Raw genomic sequence first — 22,384 nt, forward strand, 5'->3', positions numbered from 1 at the left:
TATTTTTCAATAAATACACTGGAAAAAATTTTGGAGATTTGTGACAATTTGAGAAAACTCACAGAGGAACCATGAGGCCTAGAAATACCAAAAAATTTAAGAAAAAGTTAGGTATGTCACGAATGCATAGATGCTCCCTGGTGGTCTAGTGGTTAGGATTCAGTGCTCTCATGAATGCATAAAAATATATGTAGATACTAGTCTATCCTAAAATAGGCATAAAGTGAGTGATATTTAATATACAAATAATATGTTCATTTTCTTATTGTTTTATAACTTTGCTTTCAAAGAATTATATTACCATGAGGTATGCTTCTCTCATAAATGGAGAAAGAGCCTGTCATCACAGGTAAGTGGTTTTTAAAAAAAAAAAATGCTTCTAATACTGTATTATGAATATAACTAATATTCTATGCCAAAAAATTTTATAATGATTCACTCATTAGTGAATAGGCTAGGCTACCATGAAGCAACTGTACTGATAATACTAGGCTTTATGGTAATAAAGCACTCGAACAGCTGCTTCTTCATCATCAATACATGAGTTGTTCTACCTGTAAATAAATAAGAATTTTTTTCACATTATCTTTTCATTTTTGATATCCAGTGTTAGTACAATGGATAACATCTACCATGTTTTGTATCTTATAAGACAATACTGATGTGGGTACTGACAGATTCACCTTATAAACAGATGACATAAACATACAGTAACTGATAAATCCAGTATAGTACTATAACTATATTTTCTCTTATGATTTTCTTAATAACATTTTTCTTTAGCTTACCTTATTATAAGAATACAGTATATAATCCATATAACATACACAATATGTGTTAATTGACTGTTTTGGCTATTGGTAGGGTTTTCAGTCAAGAGTAGGCTATTGGTACTTAAGTTCTGGGGAAGTCAAAAGTTTTATGTGGATTTTTGACTGTGTGGGGGTTGATGTCCCTAGCCCCCATGTTGTTCAAAGGTCAGCTGTACTATTTTTCATTTTTATGAAAATGTATAAGATACTTTTGAAACTTATTTTGTTCAACATTGTATTTTGAGATTGATCTACATTGATACAAGAAGCCCTACACTGCACTGATGAATTTTATTACAATGAATGAACAGTCCAGCAAAATTTATTCACTCATTTTCCCCTATTAGAACTTTAGGCTATTTACTTTTTTTTCCTTTTAAAACAGCAATGCAATGAACATTTTAACAGATTAATTCAGCAAATATATGAAGAACACCACATTTAAAAAAAAAGTATCTGAATCTCTCTCTTCTCCACGCTTCCCCTCTTTCTCATACTCTCAGTTTCAACCAAAAAGTACAGAAATTCTTTCAAAATAGCTGAATAAGAAGGAAAGGAGAGTCCAGATAATAAAGAGAATCTTAATGGGCTTGAAGACCTCCCTGGGCTACCAAGAAAATAAGTAAAGATGTCTCTGGGGCTGAGAGCAGACACATGGGATTGAAAGACTAATTTTCTCAAATAAGGAAGGAAACAAAGGGTGCTACTACTTGAAGTAGTAACATCCCTTGGACACTCATTCTAAAATAGGAGTAAATCCCAAAGTACTAGTCAGATCAAGGTTCTACTGGTTTGAGCTCTTCAGAGACAAATTTTGAGACACAAAACAGGTCAATTCAAAGTGCCTTCTGACTCAACTCCTAGGAAGTCCTTAAGCTTTACCAGGACAGCCTGGCTTTCTTCTGGAAGGTGGAGTATAGCCATCACTCACTACCATGAAAGTCATAAGCAGAAAGCAGCAAGAACAGAAAAGCATTAAGGAACACAGAAATGAATGAGAAACAGCAATGATGGCACAGTGGCAGGTGCTGACTGCCTCTGTCTATCAACAGGAATAACTAGGCGCTGGAGAAGTTATGCCATATTATTTTCGTTAATTTTTTTCCCTTTCACAACACTTTTTTTCCTTTCATGCTTTAGTTTGAATAATTTCTATTGACCAACCTTCAAGTTCACTTATTCCTTCCTCAGCTCTGCCCAGTCTCTTGATAAGCCTGTCAAAGGAGTTCTTCATCTTAGACATATTATTTTAGTATGCCCATTTGACTTTCTATAGTTTACATTTCTCTAAAAGTCCTCATTTGTTCATGCATATAACTCACCTTTCCACTAGATTCTTTAACATATTAATCATAATTGAAGTCCCAGTCTGATAGATAGCTTCAACATGAGTCATCTCTAGGTCTGGATCTGTTGATTATCCCTTGAAAATGGTTTTTTTCACGTATTTTATAATTTTGAATTGAATGCCAGACATGGTCTGTAGAATAATCATACAAATGAAGAAATGAATAGTTATTCTTGGAAAGCAGCTTGCCTGTTCTTCTGTCCTGCAACCTGGCAAACTGAAATTCCAAAGAAAAACAATCTAGTCAGTAGCTAAGCTGGGTTTGTAGTTATACTGTTGCTATGACTACCTTCCGTGCTCCTTCCTCCCTGAGTGGGCAGCTGCTACCTTGTGCTTAGTGTGGAGTCTAGGGTATTCAAGGGGTTTTACTCAGTGTTCCTGCTCCACTCTCAGCTTTCGGTAGTCACTGCATGCCTGTGCCATAGAGGGGGTTCTTTCTCTGCATCCCTGCCCCTCCCTAAATGGTGGGCTGTTGTTGTTTATTCCTTATTGTTAAGCATCTTCATTCTCTTGATCCAGCCTCAGTCTTAGGCAAGCCCTAAGACCTTGGGTAAGGGGCCTTCTGCACCGTCACCCCAATCCTGTGGCAGTGAAACTCTACCTCGTATCTGTAGGGGAACCCTCCAACACCCAGATCCCACACTAAACACAAGATAGCAGCAGCCACCAGTGGAGAGTTTCCTGTACCTCCTCAGGGAAGAAATCTTCTACTTCTACCCTACTCTCAGAAGCAGTGAATCTTTGCCTCTGAAAAATGGAAGGGTTCCCTGTCCCTCCCCCAGTGACTTAAAATTTTTGCTTCATATGAGAGAATGGTTAGTGAAGTGTGCAGTATTTTATAACTGTGTGTCCTAAAGGATGGCTTTATCCAATCTACTGTCTGTCCCCAATCTTCCATGAGCACCACTGCAGGATGTTGTAGGTGCAACTGTGTCTCTCTAAAAGATAAGTTGAGGTCCTAACCCTTGGTATCTGTGAATGTGACTTTATTTAGAAATAGATTCTTTTCAGATGTAATCAAATCAAGATGAGGTCATACTCGAATAGGGTGATCTCTAATCCAATATGACTGGAGTCTTTATAAGAAAAAGTGTGGAGATATCATTCCTCCACAGAGAGTCAGCAAGATGGCAGAATAAGAAGCCCCAAGCAAATGGTGTTGGGAAAACTGGACAGCAGTATGTAAAGCAGTGAAGCTAGAACACTCCCTTACACCATACACAAGAATAAACTCAAAATGGATCAAAGATTTAAACATAAGACAAGATACAATAAACCTCCTAGAAGAAAATATAGGCAAAACATTATCTGACATACATCTCAAAAATGTTCTCCTAGGGCAGTCTACACAAGCAATAGAAATAAAAGGAAGAATAAACAAATGGGGCCTAATTAAACTTACAAGCTTCTGCACAGCAAAGGAAACTGTAAGTAAAACAAAAAGACAACCTACAGAATGGGAGAAAATTTTTGCAAATGAAACTGACAAAGGCTTGATATCCAGAATATATAAGCAGCTCATATGACTTAACAAGAAAGAAACAAACAACCCAATCCAAAAACGGGCAGAGACCTCAACAAGCAATTCTCCAAGGAAGAAATACAAATGATCAATAGGCACATGAAAAAATGCTCAATATCACTAATTATTAGAGAAATGCAAATCAAAACTACAATGAGGTATCACCTCACACTAGTCAATGGCCATCATTCAAAAGTCCACAAATGACAAATGCTAGAGAGGCTGTGGAGAAAATGGAACCCTCCTACACTGCTGGTGGGAATGCAGTTTGGTGCAGCCACTGTGGAAAACAGTATGGAGATTCCTCAAAAGACTAGGAATAGACTTACCATATGACCCAGGAATCCTGCTTCTGGGCATATATCCAGAAGGAACACTACTTCAAAATGACACCTGCACCCCAATGTTCATAGCAGCACTATTTACAATAGACATGGAAACAGCCTAAATGTTCATCAACAGATGACTGGATAAAGTGGTATATTTATACAATGAAATACTATGCAGCCATAAAAACTGACAACATAATGCCATTTGCAGCAACATGGATGTCCCTGGAGAATGTCATTCTAAGTGAAGTAAGCCAGAAAGAGAAAGAAAAATACCATATGAGATCGCCCATATGTGGAATATAAAAACAAACAAACAAACAAAGCATAAATACAAAATAGAAACAGACTCATAGACATAGAATACAAACTTGTGGTTGCCAAGGGGGTGGGGGGGGTGGGAAGGGATAGACTGGGATTTCAGAATGTAGAATAGATAAACAGGATTATACTGTATAGCACAGGGAAATATATACAAGATCTTATGGTAGCTCACAGAGAAAAAAATGTGACAATGTATATATATATATATGTTCATATATAGCTGAAAAATTGTGCTCTACACTGGAATTTGACACAACATTGTAAAATTATTATAAATTAACAAAAAATGTTAAAAAAAAAAAAATAGGAAGCCCCAGATCTAGTGGCCCTCCAGAGACACAGACTTAACAACCATATATGGTATAAAAAGCCTTTATACAACCCCCAGAACCAATTAAGAAGTCAGTACTCCAGGCATGCTTAAAGCCAAGAACAGTCACATTGAAATGGGTAAGTAAGCCATTTCACTTCACCTATGAAAGCCCTCCAACCTATCTGGCAAAGTTTGGTGCGATCAGGATTAAAAGCCTAACTCACAGCTTCTCCATCAGGTGGGAAAGAGAAGAGTAGAATGTATGTTAAACATTCCAGCTTTTTGAGTGACTGCCTGAGGAACCGGTTTCTGTCTCACCTGACTTGGAGTGCTGAGGAAATGGGCAGACTTTGGATGCCACTGAGAACTGAGAACAGGGCAGAGCACAGAGGCTAACTGTAGCACCAGAAAATCTGCAATTCCATAGGCCAACACCAGAGGGAGCAAAAAGATTACAAACTCCTGAAAAAGAAACTGGTGAACCTCTTCAATTGGGAGGGGACATACACACAAGTCCAGAGAAGATGTATCTTCATATAAGGTTTGAGAGGCTCCCAAAATCTTTACTAGGGCTGATTGGTGAAGCCAGTCTGTAGAACTTGGAAATGTAGTGGTTTTTTCAAATGTGCAAATCCCAGCAAAAAAATAACAAGACATATGAAGAAAAAGGGAAACATGGCTCAATCAAGGGAACAAAATAAACGCTCAGAAACTGACCCTAAAGAGATGGAAATTCATGAATTAACTGGAGAAGAATGAAGACAATTATCTTAAAGGTGCTCAGTGTGCTACAAAAGAACACAGATAGATAATTAAAGAAAATCAGGAAAATGATGCATAAACAAAATGATACTATCACCAAAGAAAGTATAAAAAAGAACCAAACAACTTCTGGAGCTGAAGAATACAAATGGGAAAATTCACAAATATGTGGAAATTAAACAACACACTCATGAACAACCAATGCATCAAAGAAATCACATGGGGAATTAGAAAATATCTTGAGACAAATGAAAATGAGAATGAAAACACAACATACCAAAAGTTATGGGATGCAGCACAAGCAGTACTAAGAGGGGAGTTTGCAGCAGTAAATGCCTATGTGAAAAAAGAAGGGAGATCTCAAATCAACAATCTAATTTTATATCTCAAGGAACTAGAAAAAAAGAACAAACTACACCCAATTAGCAGAAGGAAGGAAATAATAAAGATTAGTGCAGTGATAAACAAAATGGAGAATAGAAAAAAGTCAGTGAAACAGCTGATTTCTTGAAAAGATCAACAAAATTGACACCTCTTAGCTAGATTAAGGAAAAAAAGAGACTCTAATAACAAAAATATGAAATGAAAGAAGACATTATAACTGATATCACAAAAACAGAAAGAATTGGAAGAATCTACTATGAACAATTATACATCAATAAATTGGATAACCTAGAAGAAATAGATATTTTTCTAGGAACATACAACCTACCAAAACTGAAGCATGAAGAAATAGAAAATCTAAACAGACCTACAACTAGTAAAAATATTGAATCACGAATCATAAACTCTCTGACAGAGAAAAGCCCAGGACCAGATGACTTCCCTGGAGAATTCTACCAAACATTTAAAGAAGAGTTAACATCAGTCCTTCTCAAACTCTTCCAAAAAAAAACTGAAGAGGAGGGAACACTACCAAACTCATTTTATGAGGCCAGGATTACCCTCATTCTAAAATGAGACAAAGATAGTACAAGAAAACAACACACCAATATTCCCTGATAAATATTTGATGTAAAAATCCTCAACATATTACTGGCAAACCAAATTCAACAACACATTAGAAGGATTACACCACATGACCAAAAGGGATTTATTCCTGGAAGGCAAAGTTGGTTCAACATATGAAAATCAATTAATGTAATACATCACATTAACAGAATGAGGAACAAAATCCACATGATCCTCTCAATTGATGCAGAAAAAGCATTTGACAAAATTTAACACCCTTTCGTGATAAAAAAAATACTCCACAAACTTCAAAGGAAATTATCTCAACATAATGAAGGCCATATAAAAAAAGTCCATAGTTAACATCATAGTGGTGAAAACTGAAAGCTTTCCCTTTAAGATCAGAAACAAAGCAAGGATGCCCACTCTTGCCATTTCTATTCATCATAGTGCTAGAAGTCACAGAGCAATTAGGTATGAAAAAGAAATAAAATGTATCCAAATTGGAAAGGAAGAAGTAAAATTATCCCTGTTCACAGAAAACATGATCTTACATGTAGAAAACACTAAAGATCTCACACACACACACACAAATATTAGAACCAATAAATGAATTTAGCAAAGTTGCAGGATATAGAAACAACACATAAAACCACTAACAAGGAATAATACGAAAAGAATATTAACTAAATCCAATTTACAACAGCATCAAAGAGAATAAAATACTTAGGAATAAACTTAATGAGGCAAAAGACTTGTACACTGAAAACTATAAAACACTGATGAAAGAAATTAAAGAAGGCACAAATAAGTGGAAAGACATCCTTTGTTCATGGAGTGGAAGACTTAATATTGTTAAGATGTCCATACTACCCATAACAATCTACAAATTAATGCAATCCTTATCAAAATCTCAATGGCATTTTTTGCAGGAATAGGAAAAAAAATTTTATATGGAATCTCAAAGGACCCTGAATAATCAAAACAATTTTGCAAAAGAAAATCAAAGCTTGAGGCTTCACATTTCCTGACTTCAAAATATATTACAAAGCTACATTAATCAAAACAGTACAGTACTGGTATAAAGACAGACATTTACACCAATGGAAAAAAATAGAAAACCCCAAAATAAACACTCACTTACAGTCAAATTATCTTCAACAAGGGAGCCAAGGCTACACAATGGGCAAGGGATAGTCTCTTCCACAAATAGTATAGAGAAAACTGGATATCCACAGGCAAAAGAATGACTTTGGACCCTTTACCTTATACCACATACAAATATTAACTCAAAATGAATTAAATACCTAAACATAAGACCTAAAACTATAAAACCTATAGAAGAAAACATAGGCAAAAAGTCGTGACATTTGATTTGGCAATGATTTTCTGGATATGAGATCAAAAGTGCAGACAACAGAAGCAATGGGACTACATCAAACTAAAAAATTTCTGCACAGTAAAGGAAACAATCAACTGAGTGAAAAGGCAACCTACAGAATGGGAGAAAATCTGCAAACCATGTATCTAGCAAGGGGTTAATATCCAGAATATATAAAGAATGCCCTACAACAACAAAATAATCTGATTTAAAAATGAGCAAAGAATTTGAATAGACATTTCTCCAAAGAAGATACACAAATGACCAGTAAACACATAAAAAGATTCTCAAATTTACTAATTATCAGTGAAATGCAAATCAAAACTACTATGAGATAATACTTCACATCCAATAGGCTGGATGCTGCCCCCCTCATCCCCACCAAAAAGACCCCAGAAAATTAACAAGTGTTGGTGAGTGTATGGAGAAATTGGGACCATTGTGCACCATTGGTGGAATGATGTAAAATAATGCAGCCGCTCTGGAAAACAGTATAGAAGTGCCTCAAAAAAGAAAATAGACGAACTACAATATGATCCAGCAATCCCACTTCTGTGTATACAGCCAAAATAACAGAAAGCAGGATCTTGAAAAGACATTTGCACTTCCATGTTCACTGCACATTATTCACAGCAGCCAAGAGGGGAAAGCAGGCTAAATGTCCATCAATAGATGAATGGATAAAGAAAATACATACATACAGTGAAATATTATTCAGCCTTAAAAAGAAGGAAATCCTGTCATATGCTACAACATGGGTAAATCTGGAGGGCATTATACTAGTGAAATAAGCCAGTCACCAAAAGATAAATACAGCATGATTCCACTTATATGAGGGATCTAGAGTAGTCATACTCTTAGAAACATAAAGTAGAATGATAGTTGCTGGGGTTAGGAGGAAGAAGAAAAGAGGAGTTGTATGGAGTTTCAGTTTTGCAAGATAAAAATGTTCTGGAGGTGTGCTGCACAATGTGCATACAGGTAACACTACAGTACTGCACACTTAAATGGTTAAGATGTTGAGAGAGAGAAAACAGAGACAGAGATACACACACATAAGGAAGACGGCCATGTGGAGATGGAGGCAGAAATTAGAGTTATGCTGCCACAAAGCAAGCAACACCAAAGATTGCCAGCAAATACCAGAAGCTAAGAGAAAGGCATGGAGCAGTGAAGCAGGAATGATGGAACTGGCTGTTGCTGAGATAAAAAACTAAAAAGAAGTTTGATAGAAGGGAAGATTAGGTGTTCAATTTTGAACATGTCAAGTTTCAAATGAATATTAGACATACAAATGGAAAAGTTAAGTTGGCAAATGTATATACAAGTCTGGAGTTCAGAGGAGAGGTCCAGGTTGGAGATAAACATTTTCTAATAAATATGGTATTAAAGCCCTTAGAACAGATAAGATCGTTAGACAAATGAGTCTAGGTAGAAAAGAGATAAGGTCCTAGGATTGAGCTCTAGGGCACTCCAGTGTTTAGAGGTCAAGAAAATGAGAAGAAACCAACAGAGGAACCTAGAAGGAATAGTCAGAGAACTAGGAGGAAAGCCCAAAGGGTGTGATATTCTGGAGGCCAAATAAAGTATGTCCAGGAAAAGATAAGTGACTATGTCAATGCTGCACAAATTATTTAATGCCCACACATTCAATTTACTACATATACATGAATTTTGGAATATTTTAATATTTTATATTTATATTTAATATTTCATTAAGGATATTGGATCAAAATTTCACTGATAATCTGGATTTATTTACTGAAAAGTATATCAAATATTGTTGTAGAATATATTAGTATACACGTGTACATGTGTGTGTATATATATTAAATTTATTTTTTAATCTAGAACAGCATTTCCTGAAACCCTACTCCAAGGGTTACTACAATTTTATGAGCCAACAACGGTTCTGGCCACACATGGGTTTTGAAAATGCTAATTTGAACTATAAATTTCCAAAAAAGAATGCAATTATTTTCCAAACTTATGTCATTCTAGAACTCTTTGTTTTACAAAGTCTCCTTTAGCTGTGTCAGGCATTCTGAGTAACACATTTTGGGAATATCAAGTTAAAAGCCTGGAAATATTTTTTGTCCTCACTATAGCAAAATTTGTGTCAGCAAAGAAGTTGGGGGATATTTTTTTCTGCCACTTCAACACTTTTACTGAAAACAAGATCTTTCTGCTTCTACACCACTTATGCCAGAAGATATGGTGACCTCTGCGTTATTTTTACACTGATAGTTCTGTCTGTTCTCAGGTTTTCTACTGTTACTCATCAAATGCCAAACTGAAGAGATGCTTGATTTCTTTAAAAATGAACATAAAGTTCCATCAAATAAGTAAAATAGTTAAAGGACATTCAATTAGCACTTTTTAAATTAGTTAGAATAATGTATACTTAGAGATTAAATATAACCCCATTATCATTTAACTAGCAATATGTTATACATAAAGCTTTTGGTAAAATTACTTTCCCTTTATGCAAATCGCTCATCTTAATGGTTCTGTGGTGTTCTTATTATGTCTTCTCATATTTTTTCCTTGAAAAATGTGGAACATAAATGATTTTTTTAAATCCACACTTTCATTATTTCCCTCAAAGTCTAATGTTCATTTAGTTCCCTTCTTTCAACCTGAAAAATGGGGCAGGGCAGATTTGACCTTCGAAAGTACGTTTACCTCCAAGTCAAAAATAGGAAGGAGAAAGGTAAAAAAAAGAAAAAGTCAAATAAAAGTACATTCTGCCAGTGGAACACCACTTAGCTAAATATTGTCTTCTTTTGCCTCAAAATGCCAGCTTTGTTTAAGGAAGTACTGCAGATTACTGGAAGGTCTACAGTCCACCCCCACTCACACCCCCCACTTTATCTCCGGTCTGCAGGTTTCTCCACAATTCTCAGCTTTGTTGTGTTTTCATTCATTTCATTTCTTTGTTTCAAAAGACAAAAAAAGACCAAATAGAATTAGGAGTATACATCCCATGAACACAAAGACATGTACTATTGTCTAATGTCCCACTTAACTCCACATGTACACAAGGCAGCTCTGATTTTGGTTATATACTGGTGAAAGATTTCTTAAAGTCTAATTCACCTGCTTAACTCCCAATCCTCCACCCCAATCCAGTAGTTGATTGTATAAAATCTTATTTCTTTTCCCCCCCTAGTTTTGTGAATATATAATTGACATAGAACTTTATATTAGTTTAACTATACAATACAATTATTTGATATGTGCATATATTGCAAGACAAAAAACCTATTTCTAAGTCTCCAATTACTTATCTTAAAAGGAGGACACAACCATTGGAATCCCATACTACCTCATGAATAGAGTAGGAGAAATTAGAGTAACTGATATCCTGGTTGGTATCTTTGACAGCAGACTTTCAAAAATATCCAATTACTAAGTTTGAGTCAAGCTTGGAAATGTCCTAAACACAAGAGAAGCAGAGGTTGATAGCCATGACTGTCACCTCTCAGACATAGCAGAGGCTTTATTATGGATAGACTGTGCATGTTTTATACCAATAGGAAATTTCCTAATAAATACAGCAAGTTTTTTTTTAAGAGTAACCCCACAAGTTCTTAGTTAAAATCAAATAGGTTTTCTGGGTTTCTATGTAAGAATCAAATGCCTGTGACCTGTGCCACAGAATAAAGTCTACAATTCGAGTTCAATTATCACTTCCCTGCAAGCTAACTCTTTAATGAGTCAAATTTACAATCTGCTTTTAGTCACTATGGAGGACTTTACCTAGTTTAATGCTACTATCATATTCTCTTTGTTTTGTTCTCTTCATCCCATTGTACTATATGCATTTTTAGAAGCCACTTCAAATATTTTTTAGAATAAAACAAGCTATAAATAAATTTAATTAACTTATCTTTTGAAATCATTCAAAAATACTAAGATCATATAATTCGGTTTATAGGTCTCATTGTCCCAAATGTGTACCCCTGTGAATACCAGTTAAATTCATCCACTTAATATGTTCTAAGTGCCTATCATATGTAAGGCACTGTTCTAGGTGCTGGGGGAAACGTTGGTGAATAGGATGTCAGTCAGAGATAAGTACCATGGAGGAAAATAAAGCAGAGGAGAGGAATAGGAATACCATGGGGTGGTGGTGAGGTTACAATTTTTAATAAGATGTCAGAGAGACCCTCACTGAGGTGACATATCGTGACCTGAAGGATCTGAAGATGAGGGATTAAACCACATAGATATCTAAGGCAAGAGCATTCTAGGCACAGAGAATATCAAGCACAAAGTTCCTGAAGTAGAAGCAAGCTTTGCATTTTGAGGATCAGCTGGGAGACCAGAGTGGCTGGGACTGACTATTAAGAGATAATAGGAAGATAACTAAAATAATATTTACTCTTACCATGTGGGATGCATTGTGAAATTTTCTGCGTACTTTTTTTTTTTAAATGCTGATCACAACTTAGTAAAGCACTAAAGAATTAGTTCCTCACCAATGAATTGTAATATACAACCTTTGGAAGAGGAAGCCATTACCTACTGTTCATGGATACTATAAAAGTTATCTATTCCTAACTAATAATATCTCTTTTTAGGGAAACAGTTGAGTAAGTTAATCCTTATGGTTTATCTTAAATCATTACAGATAAATTTGATTATTCAGAGAAAAGAAAAGTGGTACTTTCTCTTCTGGAGACCATCAAACTCCCAGTCATGCTAACTACATTCACTACAGCCTATCTCCACTGAGTCCTCAAACAATGCTTAACTAAGCAGGAGTTTTTTGTTTTTCATTAAGCCAGAAAATAAATGTTAAAAAAAAATTTCAAGGAGAAACATTTAATACAATCTATTAGCATGAGGTTAAATCAAGCTTAAATGCTGTAACAGCCTGGGTGTGAGAGTAGATGCTATTAGAATATTAAATAAAATACCCATCAGGCCCATAGGTTTTCTCTATGCAATTAAATAAAAAATAATCTCATTAATTAGACCAAAAGTCAAACTGCTATTAGCTGTTAATTCCTTTGTCACAAGTAGTAGTATAAAGTGAAAGGAAATACTGAGTCTCCTAGGAGTCCAAATGCACAAAAAGGCATTAGTACTAAAATGCTACTCCTATATCAGCAATTGCAACTCACAGAGAGAAATGCGATTTATATTTAAAGACCAAGAATACAAATACAAACACACACATTTACACACACATATGTAACTAAAACAATATTTACTCTTATTATGTAGGATGCATTGTGAAATTTTCTGTTCTCTGTTCCTTCGTTAAAAAAAAAAATGCTGGTCACGGGAAGGAGGGAGTAGGTGAGTACAGCTCAGTGGTAGAGCCTGTGCTTAGCATGTGCAAGGTCCTGGGTTCAATCCACAGTACCTCTATTAAAATAGATAAATTAATTAAATGCTGGTCACAACTTAGTAAACAAATTCTGCAAACCAGGTATGTGTTACAATACACAACTGCTCTAGAGCATCACCAATGCTAATTCACAATTTTAGGGAAATTTATAGTCTTCTCCTTATTAGAATTATACTAGTATTCTGTATACTCAAAGAAAAAAAATTAACATATCCTTCTTATCATGTATCCAACCTGGACAGGTACATGCTTTCAGTGCACTTAAACCATCTACCTTCCCAGGCTTAAGAGCTGAGGGAATGGCTTGCAACTATGTAACAGAACCCTACGGTTGTACTGCACATTTTATGTAAAAGTCCTTTTTTTATGCATATTATTTCACTTGAGCCTCACAACAACCCTGTGAGGTAGGTGGGGAAAATGTTATCAGGTTTACTTTACAGATGATGAAGTTAAGGTTCAGAGAGGTTACAAGGCTTTCCCAGTTATCAAATATCTAGTAATAGGCTGGGAGAATAAGAACCATGAACTCTTAGATTGAGGGCTCTTTTCTCCAAACTATGTAGCCTCTGAGAGCAAATCCAGCCTCAAATATTTTTACCATTTCATCCTCATTTTCTAATTGTTGACTCAAGTTTTTATAGCATACAACAAAAGACCTGATTCTAAACTTATCACGCCAAGTTTATGCTTCTCTACCAATGAAAACTTATGGCCACAGGACATATATTCTTTTGGAAAGCACTGATTCCTTGGCTCTAGTCTAAAGGAACATAAGCAATGTGAAAGACCCTAAAGGCAAAGGAAACTGAAGAGAAATCAGAGGAGAGGATATAAAATGGAAGGTATTAATGGATTTTAGTCCCTTTAGGCTTTTATTTTTGTGAGAGGATTCAATGGAGGATGAGACTTGAGGCTTCTGAAGTGGATCTAAGTCTTGATGAAGTTATTCAAACTCAAATCTTGAATGTGTAATGATGGTAGGCCCCAGGGTCTTCAAAAACTTGTACTTGATGCTTTAAAACAAAATGCACAAAAAATCTACTAGCAAGTCTAATAAATTTTTAAAGGGTTTTGAAAAACAATAACTCTTTTATCAGTAATTAATCAGATTGTTAGATACTATGCTGAAAAAACAAAAAAGGAAAACAAAATGAAATAAAGGAAAAGAAAAGGAACAAAAGAGATTTTTAAAAGATATACAGAATAGCTAAATATGTTCATTGGTTTGTCTCTTTGATTAATATTCTTCACTTCAAATTGCATCTGAATTTAAAGTTCTTACAGAACCACCTTAGGCTGTGGTCAGATAAACTGATTTTATAATTTCCTGAATCTCTTTCATTGCCATCCATGATATATGATTGTCTTAAAGGGCTTTCAATCTTTGAAAGCATGGCCAAAATATTTGTTGGGTGAGACAATATAAAATGAAGTTGATTTTGTAGGGTAAAGAAAGAAGCTGAACTAGGAATATTATGGTTTGAAAACACTTCAACAAGGGAGAAAAATTAACAAAGCCTTAGAATGGAAAAATTCAGAAAACCAGCAGGTTCAAATGAAAAACATAGTAAATCTGACTACTTTTGTGCTCATTCTAAATTATTTCTTTTAAGTGTTCCTATTTTATCTGCTCCAAGAAAAAATTAAGCTTTTAAAAATTAATAATAATTAAGTTTTATTAAGTTCTGTACTTCGTGCCAGGCACTGCTCTAAGCATTTTAGGTAGATTAATTCATTTAATCCTCAAAGCAATCCCATGAATTATATACTACTATTATCCCCAATTTACACATGAAGAAATTGAGGCACAGAGAAGTTAAGAAATTCAGGTAGTTTACCTAGCTAGTAAATAGTGGAGTTAGGATTCAAACTCAAGCCCTCCAGCTCCAGAGCACCAACTTACACCCATTACTCTACGAAACTAGTTCCAGTGTAACAAAATTTTCCAGGTCTAGGGTTTTCTTTATATCAGCAGTGTAACATGTCACAATCTTTCACTGCATATTCTGATTAGAAAGTATAGTGACTAATTTAAGTTTCCCAACAGTGGTAACATAGAATCAGTTTCAGAAGTCACTACTCAGAAGTGACATGCCATAGGAATGTCAAAGCAGTTTAAAAATAAAGCACACCACTAAAATATTACCAGTGGTAGAGGATGACAGGTGACTTTACTCTTTTGAGGGGAGATATATATATATATATATTTTTTTTCTATATCCTAGTTTTTGTAAAGACATGGATTAATTATACAATTTTTTAAAAAGGTTTTAAAAGCACGTCATCACCATTTTTAGCATTAATATATATTAACTTACAAAAAATTATTAGATAAGTTTGTTCTTACTCTGTTTGAAGAGACAAAATTCAAGGTAGAGTAAGCTTTATGGTAACACTGAAATAATAATAGCTGTTATTTACTTAGCATCTAATGTATGCAAACTTTTTACATGTGTTATCTTTACTCTTCTGTAAATTCCTATTGTATGGATGAAGCGATTGAGGCTTAGAATGAATAACAAACTTAACATAACAGCTAGTAGATATTGGAGCCCAGATTCAAATCTGTCTTTACTGCTCTAGAGTCCTTGCTCTTCACACCACACAATGCAGCCTCTCCAAGTGGCAAAATATCTGTCTTTTGTTGTTAAACACACTGAAGAGACCTTTCTAAAATTCAGGTATTCTTAAACAGAAAATACTAAACATAAATTATTTAAGTTCAGTAAAGGTTATCATTTTGAATATGCATTAACCCAGAGCTGTTTTCATTTAATCAAAAGAGCCTGGGTTGCTACAATTTTAAAGTTAGTTTTCCGGCTTTCTTTCTTCTTGTCCATTCTTGTCAACGTGCCTGCCTCGAACAAAAGCACTTGGGCCACTCAGAATTTATTGCTTCTAATATATTGTGGAGTCAGATACCAGTTAATTAAACCTGTTAGAACTGTGTCTAAAAATAAATGAACTGAGTAAGGACCTGAGAAAAGTATATAGATATGTGTCATAATTTGGGAGCTCAGGTAATTTTAAATTACCTGGTTATGGGCAAGTTGAAGTTGGCAGATAAATGGCCAGTGAGTAAATCAGCTCTAAGTATTTAAATACAGGGATAACAGAATATATACTCATATTGTAATAAATCACTTCATTGCACTATAAAAATTTTTTTTGGATTTGAAAGGTACCTTAATAATAATCTGGTACAATCTCCCATACAATGAGAAAACCCCCCTACGATATTCTCAATGTTCAAACTCTGCTTAAGCAACCCTAATGACTTGGAGTTCACTGCCTCTCAACACAATCTGCTCCACTGTTGACTAGTTCTATCTGTACCTTCTCTCATTTAGAACTAATTTTAGCCTCAAATAACAGAGAACAAGTGTACTTCCCATGGAGTTTATCCAATTCTTCCAAAGTCTTCTATTTTTTAAACAAAATAGCCCCAGTGCCCTCCACCTAAGTCATCACAGTTGCCCTTTTATAGAATCAAAAATTGATTTAAAAACAATTCTCTTATTCTTCAAGGTATATCTAATAATTAATACACAAAAACTGTTTTGTAGGTAATGGGTCTAGTTAATCCACTTTGGTCATACACAATGGAAATGCTAGGAAAGGCTTATGGACCTAGCTCAATTCAAACTGAACAGCAATACACTTTTCAGTTCTCCCTTTTTCCCCCACCCAAAACAATACCACAAAACAGAACCTTAAAAGATACCCTTAACCATAATCTCACATGTTACTAGATTTTATCCTTCTCATTCTCTGGGTTTTGTTTACCTTCATATCACTTGGGCCCTGTAAATGATCTCAAAACTTCCAAAATTCTTTAAACTGCTCTCACAAATACGAATTAGCTCATAACACGGCCAGCTCTCTGGACTTAAAATTCTGACTTTTTTTTTTCTCTTGTGCTATCCAGATAGCTTTCCATGTGGAACTTGTGGTTTTTGGGGGTGGGGGGAAATATATATATATATATATATATATATATATATATATATATATATATATATATATATATATATATATATATATATATATACATATATATATATATATATTGTTTTACACATTTAAACTATATACTGTAGTATATCTATGTGCACACACATACACATACACATGCATCTTCCCTAATTTTATGTTCTCTACATGTAACTTTTGTGTTCATGTTCATCTTTCTTTCTATAAGTCACCTTTACCATATTCATCTTGACTCAGGAAAACACAATCTACCCTTGGATTCAATGTATTGCTATCTATTCCCTTAATAAGAATAAGGAGTCCCACTCTAGGCATCCTGCCCAATGATTTCCCCTTTGTAGCCAGTAGTCATTAATCTCAAGGATCTCAAGAAGCAAAGCATTATTTAGCAGAAATGATTTTACACAGAATACTCTGCCAAGGTATGGTATAAAACACCTGACATCCCATACCTGTTCTATTCGATTAATCACGACTCAGCCCTTAGATTAGTGGCCTTCATTTTGATTTTTAACAAGATACACAGTCATGTATTTTATATGATAGTGGCATCATATAGGTATATATCTTACACAGCCTATTCTCAAGCAAGTTTCCAATAAAATCCTTCTACTAATAAAATGAAGATTACTGTATCTTTAAATTTCTTGTATAACTCATTTTTCTGACCCACTATTATTATTTCAAATTTCCCCCAATGAAAGTGTGGAGAGACAAAGATGGCTAGAGAAGTCACTGGAAATGTTTGCTGAGTTCCAAAGCAGATAATCAGCCAATTCAAAGTAATATTCTCAATACAGAATGAGATTATCCATACATATCTAAATGATCTTTCTGATTTCCTGGTTTTACTAACAGAGAGAACAAGCCATTCTTTGAAATGCCTTAAGCCAGTTCCAAACATCAAGAACAACGTGAAATAACAGCGGTAAGATTTGTTTAAAGAGTAGAGTCCCCAAATAATAATTAAAATCAAACAAAGCCCATCCCATTCAGTATTACTGAGAGGCTTAGAGGAACCAGGCCAATGCAATACTAACCTAGGTTTCAAACAAAGGTAATAGCATTCATATCACCTGGGGAGGTCAGCCACATGCTATAAATTGTACACGAGCATTGAATTCAACAGCACTAAGTACTTTGTTTATGCACAAATCCTTATTATGAATAATAACCTAATATCAAGGTGAAAAACTGATTAAAATATCAGCAAACCTTCCATGCAGCTCTGAAATAAGCTTAACTCACTTGTGTAACCCCGTTCCTTTTAAACAGGGCAAATAATCATAAGGACAAAAGTCCTAAGGAATAGCTGTGTGCTCCCATAATTACTGAATTAGCCTAAAAGCCTTTGTTTCTTAGTATTATAAAAATAAAAACATGTTCACAGTAAAAAATTCAATCCACCAGAAAGAGAATACAGAAAAATCATGAGTCTTCTTCCTGCTCTAGACTTCTCATCTCATTCCTTAGGGGTACCCTTTCTGTCGCTAGTTGCTCATACAGATTTGAAGAAATTTTGCATGTATATACAGAAATGTATGCTTCTAAAAATACAAATGAAAACATACCATACATACAGCTCTATACTGTTTTTCTCCATTAACAATGTATGTTAGAGATTCTTCCATATTTCCACCTAACTTCATTCTAAGAGTTAAAAAGTACTACATTGTATGAAGGAATTTATTTAACCAGGACTTTGTTAAGGGATGCTTAGGTTGTTTTTAGCTTTTTTGTTTTTAATTTCAAATAATATGGTGATGAATATCTTCTGTGTACAAGTACAAATATATCTGAAAGATGAATTTCTAGAAGTACTGTCTGGTTTTAGAACTGAATAAATTCTAAAGAAGCCCACTGTATCTACAGAGGAGACCAGAAAAACTACAAGTTTAACACTTAGTGATTAAAATGATGTGCCAAGCACCATCACAAAATTAGAAGTTAAGGTTTTAAAAATTAAAAAACTCCTAAGCTAGGAAAGGTAAATTAGAAAAAAAGAGAAACTTTATCCCATGGGACAGAAAGATAAGAGGCCTGGAGAATGGATCATCTAAGAGATTTTTTTAAAGAACAAAGAAGAGAAAAGAAAATAGCATAAATAAAGCAGGACGTTTTTAAAAGACATTTTTTGGCCTCTCTTCCTGCTTTAACGTAGAGCATAAAAATAAAATTGGCCGGAAGATTTGGGGCATATACTGTTACAGAAACAAACTTTGATGTGAAATTTAAATAACTATTTGAGGCCCCATTCTTATAGGATTGAAATATACTACCAGGTTCTAAAGTGTTAAAAGGAGATCTCCCCCCAAAAAAGAAAACAGAGCAGTAATCTTCTAGGAATAATGTATTTTGTCAATCTCTTTAATTTCTGATCATTTTTACAGAGAAAACAATTGCCTCATATATGTAGAACAAATCTCTCTCTTTGGAAGGTCCAGATGAAAACACAGTCCTACAATTTCCCAGACCAACCCAGGGCTGTTCTATTTCTCACCTAACATAAAACACAATCAACAACTTACCTTTCCCAAAGTGCTAGGATTTGAATGCCAAAATACAAATTGATTCATGTTTTTGTCCATTAATGGTCCGTGGATTTCCTTAAATGAAGTCCATATTAGAGTCCATAGATATCAGTGTTCTGCAAAACTGAAAACCTCAAGAATATCAATGCACATATCTAAGTTACCGTGTAGATACCAATTTATTATGAGTAACAGTTATAATAATTATTATGAATATAGGCATTTAGATGTGAAAAATTAGTGGACATGACATTGAACAGCAGACTGAGGTAGCAAAATTAAGACTTTAAGACATTAATATTAACATAAATCTAGAGGATCTCAAAATATTACTTTGTACCAAATTTATATGTATCCTAAAGGTAAGAGCACAAAAAGGTGGGGATGGTTGGGATACCAACAATACCCAGAAATTGGGAAAACAAGTGTTGAAGGCAAGCAAACTTTTAAAAATTAGATGACTTCAATAAGGTATTTACATGTCTACTTTTAGTTTTTTCCAAACCATTTTTAAAGAACATCTTATATTTTTAAATCTTAAAATGCTTACTAGTTTCTCCTTTGTAAAAAATAACAAAAAAAGCCATAAATCAAGTTTTCCTACTCCATTATATACATTCTAATGATAAGATTCTAGAAACCACTTAGGAGCTCCTATCTCATGAGACAGCATGAAACCCATACACACAATCACCTCCCTACATCTAGAGCAATCACTGCATCTAGACAGTGATTCATGCCCAGATCACACTACATGGCCTGATGTGTACTTGCACTTTTTTCCACTTGACAACCAAAAACAATTTGGTTGCACTACTTGTTCTTTACGTCTGTGCCCACTCTTTGTCACATTCAAGACACCTAAGCAAACACTTTACAAAGGAAACAATTTAACCTTCAGGGATTCATTCTTTTGGAAGCTTCCCTCAACTGTTTGGAAGGAGTTAAACTTATGCGCACACAACAGGTGAAATCTCTGCTGGATTTTTATAAATTACTATTTTCATCTTTGTTATGAAATAATTCTCTTTTACATCTCAAATGTAAAAGGTATCCCAATTTAAGAATGAAAACATTCAGAAAAAGGAAAGGAAGTTCACATTGCTGAAAAGAAAGTACTTAGAATACTAATTAGAAGCTCAGTGATACAACTGCCGTTTATCATTTGATGGCCAACTCCCGCCCGGTATCATGTACCTGGAAGTTATTCTCAGAAAAGTAAAGGAACCTTAAAGAAGCCAAATTGATTGCCTTATCCTCTCTACCTACCCCAGAGAAAAATACTAAGACACATTTCTAAATTTCAATAACCACAAAACAATTAACAACAATGTCCTGAATCTCTACTGCACTGGCATCCTCAAAACCACTGGTCAGCAAACTAAGCTGGCATCTTTTCTATATTTAGAGAAAGGGATACTGAAGTTCAAAAGTTCCCCCTGCTGAGCCAGAACTGGGTTCGTGCGTTCATTAATTAATTCATTCGACAGCATCTAAAGAATGCTTAACAGTGGCAAGGCCCTATCCTGCATTGAGATGGGAAGACTAAGTTCCTGTCCCCTACTAGCAGAAAACGACGGGGGACGGGGTAGGTGGGAAATGAACTCTAGGTCAGCTCATCTCAATGCCCAGGTTCCAAACTCCTCAGCCCTGAGCGCCAATACTCATAAGCCTGTTACCCTCAGTCAACCGACTCCTAAAAGACTCAGCCTGTCCATATTCCTCAACGACCTCGGCCCTCACGACCCCGTTCCCAAAGTTCCTCGTATCCCTGTCTCCTCAGGGAGTCCCACGTCAAGGAGCCTTTTCTCCAGCCACCGCCTCATGGGAGACCTACGTTTCTCTGCCCGAGCTTGTGGCTTCGAGCAAACGGAGCCCCCAACCCCAACTTCCACCCTTGTCCCGGTCAAGGTTCGGCCCGCAGGTTACCTGCCCGGGATCCACGGTTCCAGGATGGCCACGGAAGCCCCGCCCCGCCCATCGCGACGCCCTCCACAACCAGGTACCACCTCCGGGGCGTAACTTCCGGGCGTCGCGTCCCGCCTGAATGCCTCCGCGCCCCGCGGTCCCGCTAAGCGCCCACCGCCTCTAGTTGACGTCACTTCCGACCTGTTTCTCGGTACCCCCGGGATCCGGCGCTCTCCGGGTCTTGTTTACGCGGGTATTTTTTCGCCTGCTGTGTAGCCCAGCCTGAAGAAGTGCGTTTTTTGGTTTTCAAGCTTCTTTGCTAGCTTCTGCAGCCTCTTCTACACTCACTTTGCTCCTTCTGTATGTTGAGCTCATCACGGTTTCCCGGACTCCTCAGGCCCTTCGGAGAATCACAAGGATTTCTCAGTTTTGCTCAAGTGATGCTGCCTCTCATTGTAACGGTATTTCCTAGGCAAGTTACTTAGCCTTTCTGTGCCGTTTCCTCAAGCGTGAAATAGGTTAATACTAGTATCTGGAACATAAGGTTGGTGTTTTATTACTTGGGATAATACGTGGGAAGCGCTGGCACAGTGAAAGCGTTCAAAGAGTGCTAGCTATTACAAGCCCTCTCTGGTTCCCTTATATGTTGGAACATATAAGTGGTAAAGGGGAATGGAACCAGCTTCCCTGCTATCCTTGGAAAGGGATTAATTAATGATGCCTGGTACTTTCTCTGAACTGAGAGTCAGCTTGTTTGGGTTCCATGCCTAGCTCTGCTATTAACTAGCCATGTGACCTTAAGCATATCACTTCACCTCTCAGCCTCAGTTTCCTCTTGAAGGTCC

General features: G+C 35.7%; 1 protein-coding gene across 9 annotated transcripts in view; it reads right to left on the reverse strand.

The window, feature by feature from the left end:
* Window positions 1-21,836, reverse strand: part of MAP3K13 (mitogen-activated protein kinase kinase kinase 13) — a 153,004-nt gene extending 131,168 nt beyond the window's left edge. For 5 of the 9 annotated variants that reach the window (XM_074366610.1, XM_074366606.1, XM_074366607.1 and 2 more), the window contains exons 1-3: window positions 21,561-21,836; window positions 19,629-19,755; window positions 2,135-2,292 (exon numbers count right to left, since the gene is read on the reverse strand). The gene's annotated coding sequence lies outside the window, so the exon portion shown is untranslated. Of the gene's footprint in view, window positions 1-2,134; window positions 2,293-19,628; window positions 19,764-21,560 lie in introns of all 9 variants that reach the window. The other 4 variants (XM_045519732.2, XM_074366611.1, XM_074366609.1 and 1 more) reach the window with 3 other exon arrangements.
* Window positions 21,837-22,384: the final 548 nt, after the last annotated feature.

The sequence above is a fragment of the Camelus bactrianus genome, chromosome 1 (genome assembly GCF_048773025.1).
Source record: "Camelus bactrianus isolate YW-2024 breed Bactrian camel chromosome 1, ASM4877302v1, whole genome shotgun sequence".
Lineage (NCBI taxonomy): Eukaryota > Metazoa > Chordata > Mammalia > Artiodactyla > Camelidae > Camelus > Camelus bactrianus.